A 15,061-nucleotide genomic window follows, 5' to 3' on the forward strand; every position below is an offset into this window, starting at 1 on the left:
GTGTATACGATTCTATGGTCAGGGAAATGCCACCCTGTGACTGCCAGTGTATACAATTCTATGGTCAGTGAAATGCCACACTCTCACTGCCAGTGTATACGATTCTATGGTCAGTGAACTGCCACCCTCAGACTGCCAGTGTATACAAGTCTATAGTCAGTGAAATGCCCCCTCTCACTGCCAGTGAATATGATTCTATGGTCAGTGAACTGCCACCCTCTGACTGCCAGTGTATACGATTCTATGGTCATTGAAATGCCATCCTCTCACTGCCAGTGTATACGATTCTATGGTCAGTGAACTGCCACCCTCTGACTGCCAGTGTATACGATTCTATGATCAGTGAAATTCCCCCTCTCTGCCAGTTTATACGATTCTATGGCCAGTGAACTTCCACCCTCTGACTGCCAGTGTATATGATTCTATGGCCCGTGAACTGCCCCCCTATGACTGCCAATGTATACGATTCTATAGGCAGTGAAATGCCACCCTCTCACTGCCAGTGTTTATGACTCTATGGCCAGTGAAATGTCCCATCTGACTGCCAGTGTATACGACTCTATGGCCAGTGAAATGCCCCTCTCACTGCCAGTGTATATGATTCTATGGTCTTGGAAATGCGACCCTCTCACTGCCAGTATATATGATTCTATGTTCAGTGAAATGCCACCCTCCCACTGCCAGTGTATACGATTCTATGGCCAGTGAACTGCCACCCTCTGACTGCCAGTGTATAAGATTCTATGGCAAGTGAACTGCCACCCTCTGACTGCCAGTGTTTATGATTCTATGGCCAGTGAGCTGCCACCCTCTGACTGCCACCCTCTCACTGTCAGTGTATACGAATCTTTGGTCAGTGAAATACCACCCTCTCACTGCCAGTGTATATGATTCTATGGCCAGTGAAATGCCACCCTGTCACTGCCAGTGTATACGACTCTGTGGCCAGTGAAATGCCCCATCTCACTGCCAGTGTATACGATTCTATGGTCAGGGAAATGCCACCCTGTGACTGCCAGTGTATACAATTCTATGGTCAGTGAAATGCCACACTCTCACTGCCAGTGTATACGATTCTATGGTCAGTGAACTGCCACCCTCAGACTGCCAGTGTATACAAGTCTATAGTCAGTGAAATGCCCCCTCTCACTGCCAGTGAATATGATTCTATGGTCAGTGAACTGCCACCCTCTGACTGCCAGTGTATACGATTCTATGGTCATTGAAATGCCATCCTCTCACTGCCAGTGTATACGATTCTATGGTCAGTGAACTGCCACCCTCTGACTGCCAGTGTATACGATTCTATGATCAGTGAAATTCCCCCTCTCTGCCAGTTTATACGATTCTATGGTTAGTGAACTGCCACCCTCTGACTGGCAGTGTGTACAATTCTATGGTCCGTGAAATGCCACCCTCTCACTGCCAGTGTATACGATTCTATGGCCAGTGAACTGCCACCCTCTGACTGCCAGTGTATACGATTCTATGCTCAGTGAATTGCCACCCACTCACTGCCAGTGTATACGATTCTATGGTCAGTGAAATACCACCCACTCATTGCCAGTGTATACGATTCTATGGTCAGTGAAATGCCACCCTCTCACTGCCAGTGTATACGATTCTATGGTCAGTGTACTGCCACCCTCTGACTGCCAGTGTATACGATTCTATGGTCAGTGAAATGCCCCCTCTCACTGCCAGTGAATACGATTCTATGGTCAGTGAACTGCCACCCGCTGACTGCCAGTGTATACGAATCTTTGGTCAGTGAAATGCCACCTTATCACTGCCAGTGTATATGATTATATGGCCAGTGAAATGCCATCCTCTCACTGGCACCCTCTCACTGCCAGTGTATACAATTCTATGGTCAGTGAAATGCCACCCGCTCACTGTCACCCTCTCACTGTCAGTGTATACAAATCTTTGGTCAGTGAAATGCCACCCTCTCACTACCAGTGTATATGATTCTATGGCCAGTGAAATGGCATCCTCTCACTGTCACCCTCTCACTGCCAGTGTATACAATTCTCTGGTCAGTGAAATGCCACCCACTCACTGCCAGTGTACACGATTCTTTGGTCATTGAAATACTACCCTCTGACGGCCAGTGTATACGATTCTATGATGAGTGAAATGCCCCCTCTCACTGCCAGTGTATACAAATCTTTGGTCAGTGAAATGCCACCCTCTCACTGCCAGTGAATACGATTCTATGGTCAGTGAACTGCCACCCTCTGACTGTCAGTGTATACGATTCTATGGTCAATGAAATGCCACCCTCTCACTGCCAGTGTATACGATTCTATGGTCAGTGAACTGCCACCCTCTGACTGCCAGTGTATACGATTCTATGATCAGTGAAATGCCCCCTCTCACTGCCAGTGTATACTATTCTATGGTCAGTGAACTGCCACCCTCTGACTGATTCTATGGTCAGTGAAATGGCACCCTCTCACGGCCAGTGTATACGATTCTATGGTCAGTGAAATGCCACCCTCTGACTGCCAGTGTATACGATTCAATGGCCAGTGAAATGCCACCCTCTTCTAACTGTCAGTGTATACGATTCTATGGTCAGTGAAATGCCACCGTCTCACTGCCATTGTATACAATTCTATGGTCAGTGAAAAACCATCTTCTCACTGCCACCCTCTCACTGACTGTGATTACGATTCTATGGCCAGTGAAACGCAACCCTCTCACTGCCAGTGTATACGATTTTATGGTCACTGAAATGCCACCCACTAACTGCCAGTGTATACGATTCTATGGTCAGTGAAATACCACCCACTCATTGCCAGTGTATACGATTCTATGGTTAGTGAAATGCCACCCTCTCACTGCCAGTGTATACGATTCTATGGTCAGTGAACTGCCACCCTCTGACTGCCAGTGTATACAATTCTATGGTCAGTGAAATGCCCCCTCTCACTGCCAGTGAATACGATTCTATGGTCAATGAACTGCCACCCTCTGACTGCCAGTGTATACGAATCTTTGGTCAGTGAAATGCCACCTTCTCACTGCCAGTGTATATGATTATATGGCCAGTGAAATGCCATCCTCTCACTGGCACCCTCTCACTGCCAGTGTATACAATTCTATGGTCAGTGAAATGCCACCGTCTCACTGCCAGTGTATACAATTCTATGGTCAGTGAAAAACTATCCTCTCACTGCCACCCTCTCACTGACTGTGATTACGATTCTATGGCCAGTGAAACGTCACCCTCTCACTGCCAGTGTAAACGATTCTATGGTCAGTGAACTGCCACCCTCTGACTGCCAGTGTATACGACTCTATGGCCAGTGAAAATGCCCCCTCTCGCTGCCACTGTATACGACTCTATGGCCAGTGAAATGCCCCCTCTCACTGCCAGTGTATACGATTCTGTGCTCAGTGAACTGCCACTCTCTGACTGCCAGTGTATACGATTCTATGGTCAGTGAAATGCCACCCTCACACTACCAGTGTATATGATTCTATGGCCAGTGAAATGGCATCCTCTCACTGTCACCCTCTCACTGCCAGTGTATACAATTCTCTGGTCAGTGAAATGCCACCCACTCACTGCCAGTGTACACGATTCTTTGGTCATTGAAATACTACCCTCTGACGGCCAGTGTATACGATTCTATGATGAGTGAAATGCCCCCTCTTACTGCCAGTGTATACAAATCTTTGGTCAGTGAAATGCCACCCTCTCACTGCCAGTGTATATGATTCTATGGCCAGTGAAATGCCACCTTGTCACTGCCATTGTGTACGACTCTATGGCCAGTGAAATGCCCCCTCTCACTGCCAGTGAATACGATTCTATGGTCAGTGAACTGCCACCCTCTGACTGTCAGTGTATACGATTCTATGGTCAATGAAATGCCACCCTCTCACTGCCAGTGTATACGATTCTATGGTCAGTGAAATGCCACCGTCTCACTGCCATTGTATACAATTCTATGGTCAGTGAAAAACCATCTTCTCACTGCCACCCTCTCACTGACTGTGATTACGATTCTATGGCCAGTGAAACGCAACCCTCTCACTGCCAGTGTATACGATTTTATGGTCACTGAAATGCCACCCACTAACTGCCAGTGTATACGATTCTATGGTCAGTGAAATACCACCCACTCATTGCCAGTGTATACGATTCTATGGTTAGTGAAATGCCACCTTCTCACTGCCAGTGTATACGATTCTATGGTCAGTGAACTGCCACCCTCTGACTGCCAGTGTATACAATTCTATGGTCAGTGAAATGCCCCCTCTCACTGCCAGTGAATACGATTCTATGGTCAATGAACTGCCACCCTCTGACTGCCAGTGTATACGAATCTTTGGTCAGTGAAATGCCACCTTCTCACTGCCAGTGTATATGATTATATGGCCAGTGAAATGCCATCCTCTCACTGGCACCCTCTCACTGCCAGTGTATACAATTCTATGGTCAGTGAAATGCCACCGTCTCACTGCCAGTGTATACAATTCTATGGTCAGTGAAAAACTATCCTCTCACTGCCACCCTCTCACTAACTGTGATTACGATTCTATGGCCAGTGAAACGTCACCTACTCACTGCCAGTGTAAACGATTCTATGGTCAGTGAACTGCCACCCTCTGACTGCCAGTGTATACGACTCTATGGCCAGTGAAAATGCCCCCTCTCGCTGCCACTGTATACGACTCTATGGCCAGTGAAATGCCCCCTCTCACTGCCAGTGTATACGATTCTGTGCTCAGTGAACTGCCACTCTCTGACTGCCAGTGTATACGATTCTATGGTCAGTGAAATGCCACCCTCACACTACCAGTGTATATGATTCTATGGCCAGTGAAATGGCATCCTCTCACTGTCACCCTCTCACTGCCAGTGTATACAATTCTCTGGTCAGTGAAATGCCACCCACTCACTGCCAGTGTACACGATTCTTTGGTCATTTAAATACTACCCTCTGACGGCCAGTGTATACGATTCTATGATGAGTGAAATGCCCCCTCTCACTGCCAGTGTATACAAATCTTTGGTCAGTGAAATGCCACCCTCTCACTGCCAGTGTATATGATTCTATGGCCAGTGAAATGCCACCTTGTCACTGCCATTGTGTACGACTCTATGGCCAGTGAAATGCCCCCTCTCACTGCCAGTGAATACGATTCTATGGTCAGTGAACTGCCACCCTCTGACTGTCAGTGTATACGATTCTATGGTCAATGAAATGCCACCCTCTCACTGCCAGTGTATACGATTCTATGGTCAGTGAACTGCCACCCTCTGACTGCCAGTGTATACGATTCTATGATCAGTGAAATGCCCCCTCTCACTGCCAGTGTATACTATTCTATGTTCAGTGAACTGCCACCCTCTGACTGATTCTATGGTCAGTGAAATGGCACCCTCTCACGGCCAGTGTATACGATTCTATGGTCAGTGAAATGCCACCCTCTGACTGCCAGTGTATACGATTCAATGGCCAGTGAATTGCCACCCTCTTCTAACTGTCAGTGTATACGATTCTATGGTCAGTGAAATGCCACCGTCTCACTGCCATTGTATACAATTCTATGGTCAGTGAAAAACCATCTTCTCACTGCCACCCTCTCACTGACTGTGATTACGATTCTATGGCCAGTGAAACGCAACCCTCTCACTGCCAGTGTATACGATTTTATGGTCACTGAAATGCCACCCACTAACTGCCAGTGTATACGATTCTATGGTCAGTGAAATACCACCCACTCATTGCCAGTGTATACGATTCTATGGTTAGTGAAATGCCACCCTCTCACTGCCAGTGTATACGATTCTATGGTCAGTGAACTGCCACCCTCTGACTGCCAGTGTATACAATTCTATGGTCAGTGAAATGCCCCCTCTCACTGCCAGTGAATACGATTCTATGGTCAATGAACTGCCACCCTCTGACTGCCAGTGTATACGAATCTTTGGTCAGTGAAATGCCACCTTCTCACTGCCAGTGTATATGATTATATGGCCAGTGAAATGCCATCCTCTCACTGGCACCCTCTCATTGCCAGTGTATACAATTCTATGGTCAGTGAAATGCCACGTCTCACTGCCAGTGTATACAATTCTATGGTCAGTGAAAAACTATCCTCTCACTGCCACCCTCTCACTGACTGTGATTACGATTCTATGGCCAGTGAAACGTCACCCTCTCACTGCCAGTGTAAACGATTCTATGGTCAGTGAACTGCCACCCTCTGACTGCCAGTGTATACGACTCTATGGCCAGTGAAAATGCCCCCTCTCGCTGCCACTGTATACGACTCTATGGCCAGTGAAATGCCCCCTCTCACTGCCAGTGTATACGATTCTGTGCTCAGTGAACTGCCACTCTCTGACTGCCAGTGTATACGATTCTATGGTCAGTGAAATGCCACCCTCACACTGCCAGTGTATATGATTCTACGCTCAGTGAATGCCACCCTCTCACTGCCAATGTATACGATTCTATGCTCAGTGAACTTCCACCCTCTCACTGCCAGTGTATACGATTCTATGGTCAGTGAAATGCCACTCTTACACTGCCAGTGTTTATGATTCTATGCTCAGTGAAATGCCACCCCCTCACTGCCAGTGTATACGATTCTATGTTCAATGAACTGCCACCCTCTGGGTGCCAATGTATACAATTCTATGCTCAGTGAACTGCCACCCTCTGACTGCCAGTGTATACGATTCTATGGTCAGTGAAATGCCACCCTCACACTGCCAGTGTATATGATTCTATGCTCAGTGAAATGCCACGCTCTCACTGCCAGTGTATAAGATTCTATAGTCAGTGAAATGCCACCCTCTCACTGCCAGTGGCTACGATTCTCTGGCCATTGAAATGCCCCCTCTCACTGCCAATGTATATGATTCTATGGCCAGTGAAAAGCCCCCTCTCACTGCCAATGTATATGACTCTATGGCCAGTGAAATGGCCCCTCTCACTGCCAGTGTATACGACTCTATGGCCAGTGAAATGCCCCCTCTCACTGCCAGTGTATACGACTCTATGGCCAGTGAAATGCCCCCTCTCACTGCCAGTGTATACGATTCTGTGCTCAGTGAACTGCCTCCCTCTGACTGCCAGTGTATGCGATTCTATGGTCAGTGAAATGCCACCCTCATCCTGCCAGTGTATATGATTCTATGCTCCGTGAAATGCCAACCCCTCACTGCCAGTGTATACGATTCAATGTTCAGTGAACTGCCACCCTCTGCCTGCCAATGTATATGATTCTATGCTCAGTGAACTGCCACCCTCTGACTGCCAGTGTATACAATTCTATGGTCAGTGAAATTCCACCATCTCACTGCCAGTGTATACGATTCTCTGGCCAGTGAAATGCCCCCTCTCACTGCCAATGTATATGATTCTATGGCCAGTGAAATGCCCCCTCTCACTGCCAGTGTATACGATTCTATGGCAAGTGAACTGCCACCCTCTGACTGCCAGTGTATACGATTCTGTGGTCAGTGAAAGGCCACCCTCTCACTGCCAGTGTATACGATTCTATGGCCAGTGAACTGCCACCCTCTAACTGCCAGTGTATACGATTCTATGGTCAGTGTTCTGCCACCCTCTGACTGCCAGTGTATACGATTCTATGGTCAGTGAAATGCCACCGTCTCACTGCCAGTGTATATAATTCTATGGTCAGTGAAAAACCATCCTCTCACTGCCACCCTCTCACTGACTGAGATTACGATTCTATGGCCAGTGAAACGCCACCCTCTCACTGCCAGTGTTTACGATTCTATGGTCAGTGTTCTGCCACCCTCTGACTTCCAGTGTATATGATTCTATGGCCAGTGAACTGCCACCCTCTGACTGCCAGTGTACACATTTCCATGGTCAGTGAACTGCCACCCTCTGACTGCCAATCTATACGATTCTATGGTCAGTGAAATGCCACCCTCTCTCTGCCAGTCTATACGATTCTATGGCCAGTGAACTTCCACCCTCTGACTGCCAGTGTATATGATTCTATGGCCCGTGAACTGCCCCCCTATGACTGCCAGTGTATCCGATTCTATGGCCAGTTAACTGCCACCCTCTGACTGCCAATGTATACGATTCTATGGGCAGTGAAATGCCATCCTCTCACTGCCAGTGTTTATGACTCTATGGCCAGTGAAATGTCCCATCTGACTGCCAGTGTATACGACTCTATGGCCAGTGAAATGCCCCTCTCACTGCCAGTGTATATGATTCTATAGTCTTGGAAATGCGACCCTCTCACTGCCAGTATATATGATTCTATGTTCAGTGAAATGCCACCCTCCCACTGCCAGTGTATACGATTCTATGGCCAGTGAACTGCCACCCTCTGACTGCCAGTGTATGCGATTCTATGGCCAGTGAACTGCCACCCTCTGACTGCCAGTGTTTATGATTCTATGGCCAGTGAGCTGCCACCCTCTGACTGCCACCCTCTCACTGTCAGCGTATACGAATCTTTGGTCAGTGAAATACCACCCTCTCACTGCCAGTGTATATGATTTTATGGCCTGTGAAATGCCACCCTGTCACTGCCAGTGTATACGATTCTATGGCCAGTGAAACGCCACCCTCTCACTGCCAGTGTTTACGATTCTATGGTCAGTGTTCTGCCACCCTCTGACTTCCAGTGTATATGATTCTATGGCCAGTGAACTGCCACCCTCTGACTGCCAGTGTACACATTTCCATGGTCAGTGAACTGCCACCCTCTGACTGCCAGTCTATACGGTTCTATGGTCAGTGAAATGCCACCCTCTCTCTGCCAGTCTATACGATTCTATGGCCAGTGAACTTCCACCCTCTGACTGCCAGTGTATATGATTCTATGGTCAGTGAAATGCCAACCCCTCACTGCCAGTGTATACGATTCAATGTTCAGTGAACTGCCACCCTCTGCCTGCCAATGTATATGATTCTATGCTCAGTGAACTGCCACCCTCTGACTGCCAGTGTATACAATTCTATGGTCAGTGAAATTCCACCATCTCACTGCCAGTGTATACGATTCTCTGGCCAGTGAAATGCCCCCTCTCACTGCCAATGTATATGATTCTATGGCCAGTGAAATGCCCCCTCTCACTGCCAGTGTATACGATTCTATGGCAAGTGAACTGCCACCCTCTGACTGCCAGTGTATACGATTCTGTGGTCAGTGAAAGGCCACCCTCTCACTGCCAGTGTATACGATTCTATGGCCAGTGAACTGCCACCCTCTAACTGCCAGTGGATACGATTCTATGGTCAGTGTTCTGCCACCCTCTGACTGCCAGTGTATACGATTCTATGGTCAGTGAAATGCCACCGTCTCACTGCCAGTGTATATAATTCTATGGTCAGTGAAAAACCATCCTCTCACTGCCACCCTCTCACTGACTGAGATTACGATTCTATGGCCAGTGAAACGCCACCCTCTCACTGCCAGTGTTTACGATTCTATGGTCAGTGTTCTGCCACCCTCTGACTTCCAGTGTATATGATTCTATGGCCAGTGAACTGCCACCCTCTGACTGCCAGTGTACACATTTCCATGGTCAGTGAACTGCCACCCTCTGACTGCCAATCTATACGATTCTATGGTCAGTGAAATGCCACCCTCTCTCTGCCAGTCTATACGATTCTATGGCCAGTGAACTTCCACCCTCTGACTGCCAGTGTATATGATTCTATGGCCCGTGAACTGCCCCCCTATGACTGCCAGTGTATCCGATTCTATGGCCAGTTAACTGCCACCCTCTGACTGCCAATGTATACGATTCTATGGGCAGTGAAATGCCATCCTCTCACTGCCAGTGTTTATGACTCTATGGCCAGTGAAATGTCCCATCTGACTGCCAGTGTATACGACTCTATGGCCAGTGAAATGCCCCTCTCACTGCCAGTGTATATGATTCTATAGTCTTGGAAATGCGACCCTCTCACTGCCAGTATATATGATTCTATGTTCAGTGAAATGCCACCCTCCCACTGCCAGTGTATACGATTCTATGGCCAGTGAACTGCCACCCTCTGACTGCCAGTGTATGCGATTCTATGGCCAGTGAACTGCCACCCTCTGACTGCCAGTGTTTATGATTCTATGGCCAGTGAGCTGCCACCCTCTGACTGCCACCCTCTCACTGTCAGTGTATACGAATCTTTGGTCAGTGAAATACCACCCTCTCACTGCCAGTGTATATGATTTTATGGCCTGTGAAAGGCCACCCTGTCACTGCCAGTGTATACGATTCTATGGCCAGTGAAACGCCACCCTCTCACTGCCAGTGTTTACGATTCTATGGTCAGTGTTCTGCCACCCTCTGACTTCCAGTGTATATGATTCTATGGCCAGTGAACTGCCACCCTCTGACTGCCAGTGTACACATTTCCATGGTCAGTGAACTGCCACCCTCTGACTGCCAGTCTATACGGTTCTATGGTCAGTGAAATGCCACCCTCTCTCTGCCAGTCTATACGATTCTATGGCCAGTGAACTTCCACCCTCTGACTGCCAGTGTATATGATTCTATGGCCCGTGAACTGCCCCCCTATGACTGCCAATGTATACGATTCTATGGGCAGTGAAATGCCACCCTCTCACTGCCAGTGTTTATGACTCTATGGCCAGTGAAATGTTCCATCTGACTGCCAGTGTATACGACTCTATGGCCAGTGAAATGCCCCTCTCACTGCCAGTGTATATGATTCTATGGTCTTGGAAATGCGACCCTCTCACTGCCAGTATATATGATTCTATGTTCAGTGAAATGCCACCCTCCCACTGCCAGTGTATACGATTCTATGGCCAGTGAACTGCCACCCTCTGACTGCCAGTGTATGCGATTCTATGGCCAGTGAACTGCCACCCTCTGACTGCCAGTGTTTATGATTCTATGGCCAGTGAGCTGCCACCCTCTGACTGCCACCCTCTCACTGTCAGTGTATACGAATCTTTGGTCAGTGAAATACCACCCTCTCACTGCCAGTGTATATGATTCTATGGCCAGTGAAATGCCACCCTGTCACTGCCAGTGTATACGACTCTGTGGCCAGTGAAATGCCCCATCTCACTGCCAGTGTATACGATTCTATGGTCAGGGAAATGCCACCCTGTGACTGCCAGTGTATACGATTCTATGGTCAGTGAAATGCCACACTCTCACTGCCAGTGTATACGATTCTATGGTCAGTGAACTGCCACCCTCAGACTGCCAGTGTATACAAGTCTATAGTCAGTGAAATGCCCCCTCTCACTGCCAGTGAATATGATTCTATGGTCAGTGAACTGCCACCCTCTGACTGCCAGTGTATACGATTCTATGGTCAGTGAAATGCCATCCTCTCACTGCCAGTGTATACGATTCTATGGTCAGTGAACTGCCACCGTCTGACTGCCAGTGTATACGATTCTATGATCAGTGAAATTCCCCCTCTCTGCCAGTTTATACAATTCTATGGTCAGTGAACTGCCACCCTCTGACTGGCAGTGTGTACAATTCTATGGTCCGTGAAATGCCACCCTCTCACTGCCAGTGTATACGATTCTATGGCCAGTGAACTGCCACCCTCAGACTGCCAGTGTATACGATTCTATGCTCAGTGAATTGCCACCCACTCACTGCCAGTGTATACGATTCTATGGTCAGTGAAATACCACCCACTCATTGCCAGTGTATACGATTCTATGGTCAGTGAAATGCCACCCTCTCACTGCCAGTGTATACGATTCTATGGTCAGTGAACTGCCACCCTCTGACTGCCAGTATATACGATTCTATGGTCAGTGAACAGCCCCCTCTCACTGCCAGTGAATACGATTCTATGGTCAGTGAACTGCCACCCGCTGACTGCCAGTGTATACGAATCTTTGGTCAGTGAAATGCCACCTTCTCACTGCCAGTGTATATGATTATATGGCCAGTGAAATGCCATCCTCTCACTGGCACCCTCTCACTGCCAGTGTATACAATTCTATGGTCAGTGAAATGCCACCCGCTCACTGTCACCCTCTCACTGTCAGTGTATACAAATCTTTGGTCAGTGAAATGCCACCCTCTCACTACCAATGTATATGATTCTATGGCCAGTGAAATGGCATCCTCTCACTGTCACCCTCTCACTGCCAGTGTATACAATTCTATGGTCAGTGAAATGCCACCCACTCACTGCCAGTGTACACGATTCTTTGGTCATTGAAATACTACCCTCTGACGGCCAGTGTATACGATTCTATGATGAGTGAAATGCCCCCTCTCACTGCCAGTGTATACAAATCTTTGGTCAGTGAAATGCCACCCTCTCACTGCCAGTGTATATGATTCTATGGCCAGTGAAATGCCACCTTGTCACTGCCATTGTGTACGACTCTATGGCCAGTGAAATGCCCCCTCTCACTGCCAGTGAATACGATTCTATGGTCAGTGAACTGCCACCCTCTGACTGTCAGTGTATACGATTCTATGGTCAATGAAATGCCACCCTCTCACTGCCAGTGTATACGATTCTATGGTCAGTGAACTGCCACCCTCTGACTGCCAGTGTATACGATTCTATGATCAGTGAAATGCCCCCTCTCACTGCCAGTGTATACTATTCTATGGTCAGTGAACTGCCACCCTCTGACTGATTCTATGGTCAGTGAAATGGCACCCTCTCACGGCCAGTGTATACGATTCTATGGTCAGTGAAATGCCACCCTCTGACTGCCAGTGTATACGATTCAATGGCCAGTGAATTGCCACCCTCTTCTAACTGTCAGTGTATACGATTCTATGGTCAGTGAAATGCCACCGTCTCACTGCCATTGTATACAATTCTATGGTCAGTGAAAAACCATCTTCTCACTGCCACCCTCTCACTGACTGTGATTACGATTCTATGGCCAGTGAAACGCAACCCTCTCACTGCCAGTGTATACGATTTTATGGTCACTGAAATGCCACCCACTAACTGCCAGTGTATACGATTCTATGGTCAGTGAAATACCACCCACTCATTGCCAGTGTATACGATTCTATGGTTAGTGAAATACCACCCTCTCACTGCCAGTGTATACGATTCTATGGTCAGTGAACTGCCACCCTCTGACTGCCAGTGTATACAATTCTATGGTCAGTGAAATGCCCCCTCTCACTGCCAGTGAATACGATTCTATGGTCAATGAACTGCCACCCTCTGACTGCCCGTGTATACGAATCTTTGGTCAGTGAAATGCCACCTTCTCACTGCCAGTGTATATGATTATATGGCCAGTGAAATGCCATCCTCTCACTGGCACCCTCTCACTGCCAGTGTATACAATTCTATGGTCAGTGAAATGCCACCCTCTGACTGCCAGTGTATACGATTCTATGGCCAGTGAGCTGCCACCCTCTGACTGCCACCCTCTCACTGTCAGTGTATGCGAATCTTTGGTCAGTGAAATTCCACCCTCTCACTGCCAGTGTATATGATTCTATGGCCAGTGAAATGCCACCCTGTCACTGCCAGTGTATACGACTCTATGGCCAGTGAAATGCCCCATCTCACTGCCAGTGTATACGATTCTATGGGCAGGGAAATGCCACCCTGTGACTGCCAGTGTATACGATTCTATGGTCAGTGAAATGCCATCCTCTCACTGCCAGTGTATACGATTCTATGGTCAGTGAACTGCCACCCTCTGACTGCCAGTGTATACGATTCTATGATCAGTGAAATGCCCCCTCTCTGCCAGTTTATACGATTCTATGGTCAGTGAACTGCCACGCTCTGACTGGCAGTGTGTACAATTCTATGCTCAGTGAAATGCCACCCTCTCACTGCCAGTGTATACGATTCTATGGCCATTGAACTGCCACCCTCTGACTGCCAGTGTATACGATTCTTTGCTCAGTGAAATGCCACCCTCTCACTGCCAGTGTATACTATTCTATGGTCAGTGAACTGCCACCCTCTGACTGATTCTATGGTCAGTGAAATGGCACCCTCTCACGGCCAGTGTATACGATTCTATGGTCAGTGAAATGCCACCCTCTGACTGCCAGTGTATACGATTCAATGGCCAGTGAATTGCCACCCTCTTCTAACTGTCAGTGTATACGATTCTATGGTCAGTGAAATGCCACCGTCTCACTGCCATTGTATACAATTCTATGGTCAGTGAAAAACCATCTTCTCACTGCCACCCTCTCACTGACTGTGATTACGATTCTATGGCCAGTGAAACGCAACCCTCTCACTGCCAGTGTATACGATTTTATGGTCACTGAAATGCCACCCACTAACTGCCAGTGTATACGATTCTATGGTTAGTGAAATGCCACCCTCTCACTGCCAGTGTATACGATTCTATGGTCAGTGAACTGCCACCCTCTGACTGCCAGTGTATACAATTCTATAGTCAGTGAAATGCCCCCTCTCACTGCCAGTGAATACGATTCTATGGTCAATGAACTGCCACCCTCTGACTGCCAGTGTATACGAATCTTTGGTCAGTGAAATGCCACCTTCTCACTGCCAGTGTATATGATTATATGGCCAGTGAAATGCCATCCTCTCACTGGCACCCTCTCACTGCCAATGTATACAATTCTATGGTCAGTGAAATGCCACCGTCTCAATGCCAGTGTATACAATTCTATGGTCAGTGAAAAACCATCCTCTCACTGCCACCCTCTCACTGACTGTGATTACGATTCTATGGCCAGTGAAACGTCACCCTCTCACTGCCAGTGTAAACGATTCTATGGTCAGTGAACTGCCACCCTCTGACTGCCAGTGTATACGACTCTATGGCCAGTGAAAATGCCCCCTCTCGCTGCCACTGTATACGACTCTATGGCCAGTGAAATGCCCCCTCTCACTGCCAGTGTATACGATTCTGTGCTCAGTGAACTGCCACTCTCTGACTGCCAGTGTATACGATTCTATGGTCAGTGAAATGCCACCCTCACACTGCCAGTGTATATGATTCTACGCTCAGTGAATGCCACCCTCTCACTGCCAATGTATACGATTCTATGCTCAGTGAACTTCCACCCTCTCACTGCCAGTGTATACGATTCTATGGTCAGTGAAATGCCACT

This window comes from Ambystoma mexicanum, chromosome 10, assembly GCF_040938575.1.
Source record: "Ambystoma mexicanum isolate Mex_15411 chromosome 10, UKY_AmexF1_1, whole genome shotgun sequence".
Lineage (NCBI taxonomy): Eukaryota > Metazoa > Chordata > Amphibia > Caudata > Ambystomatidae > Ambystoma > Ambystoma mexicanum.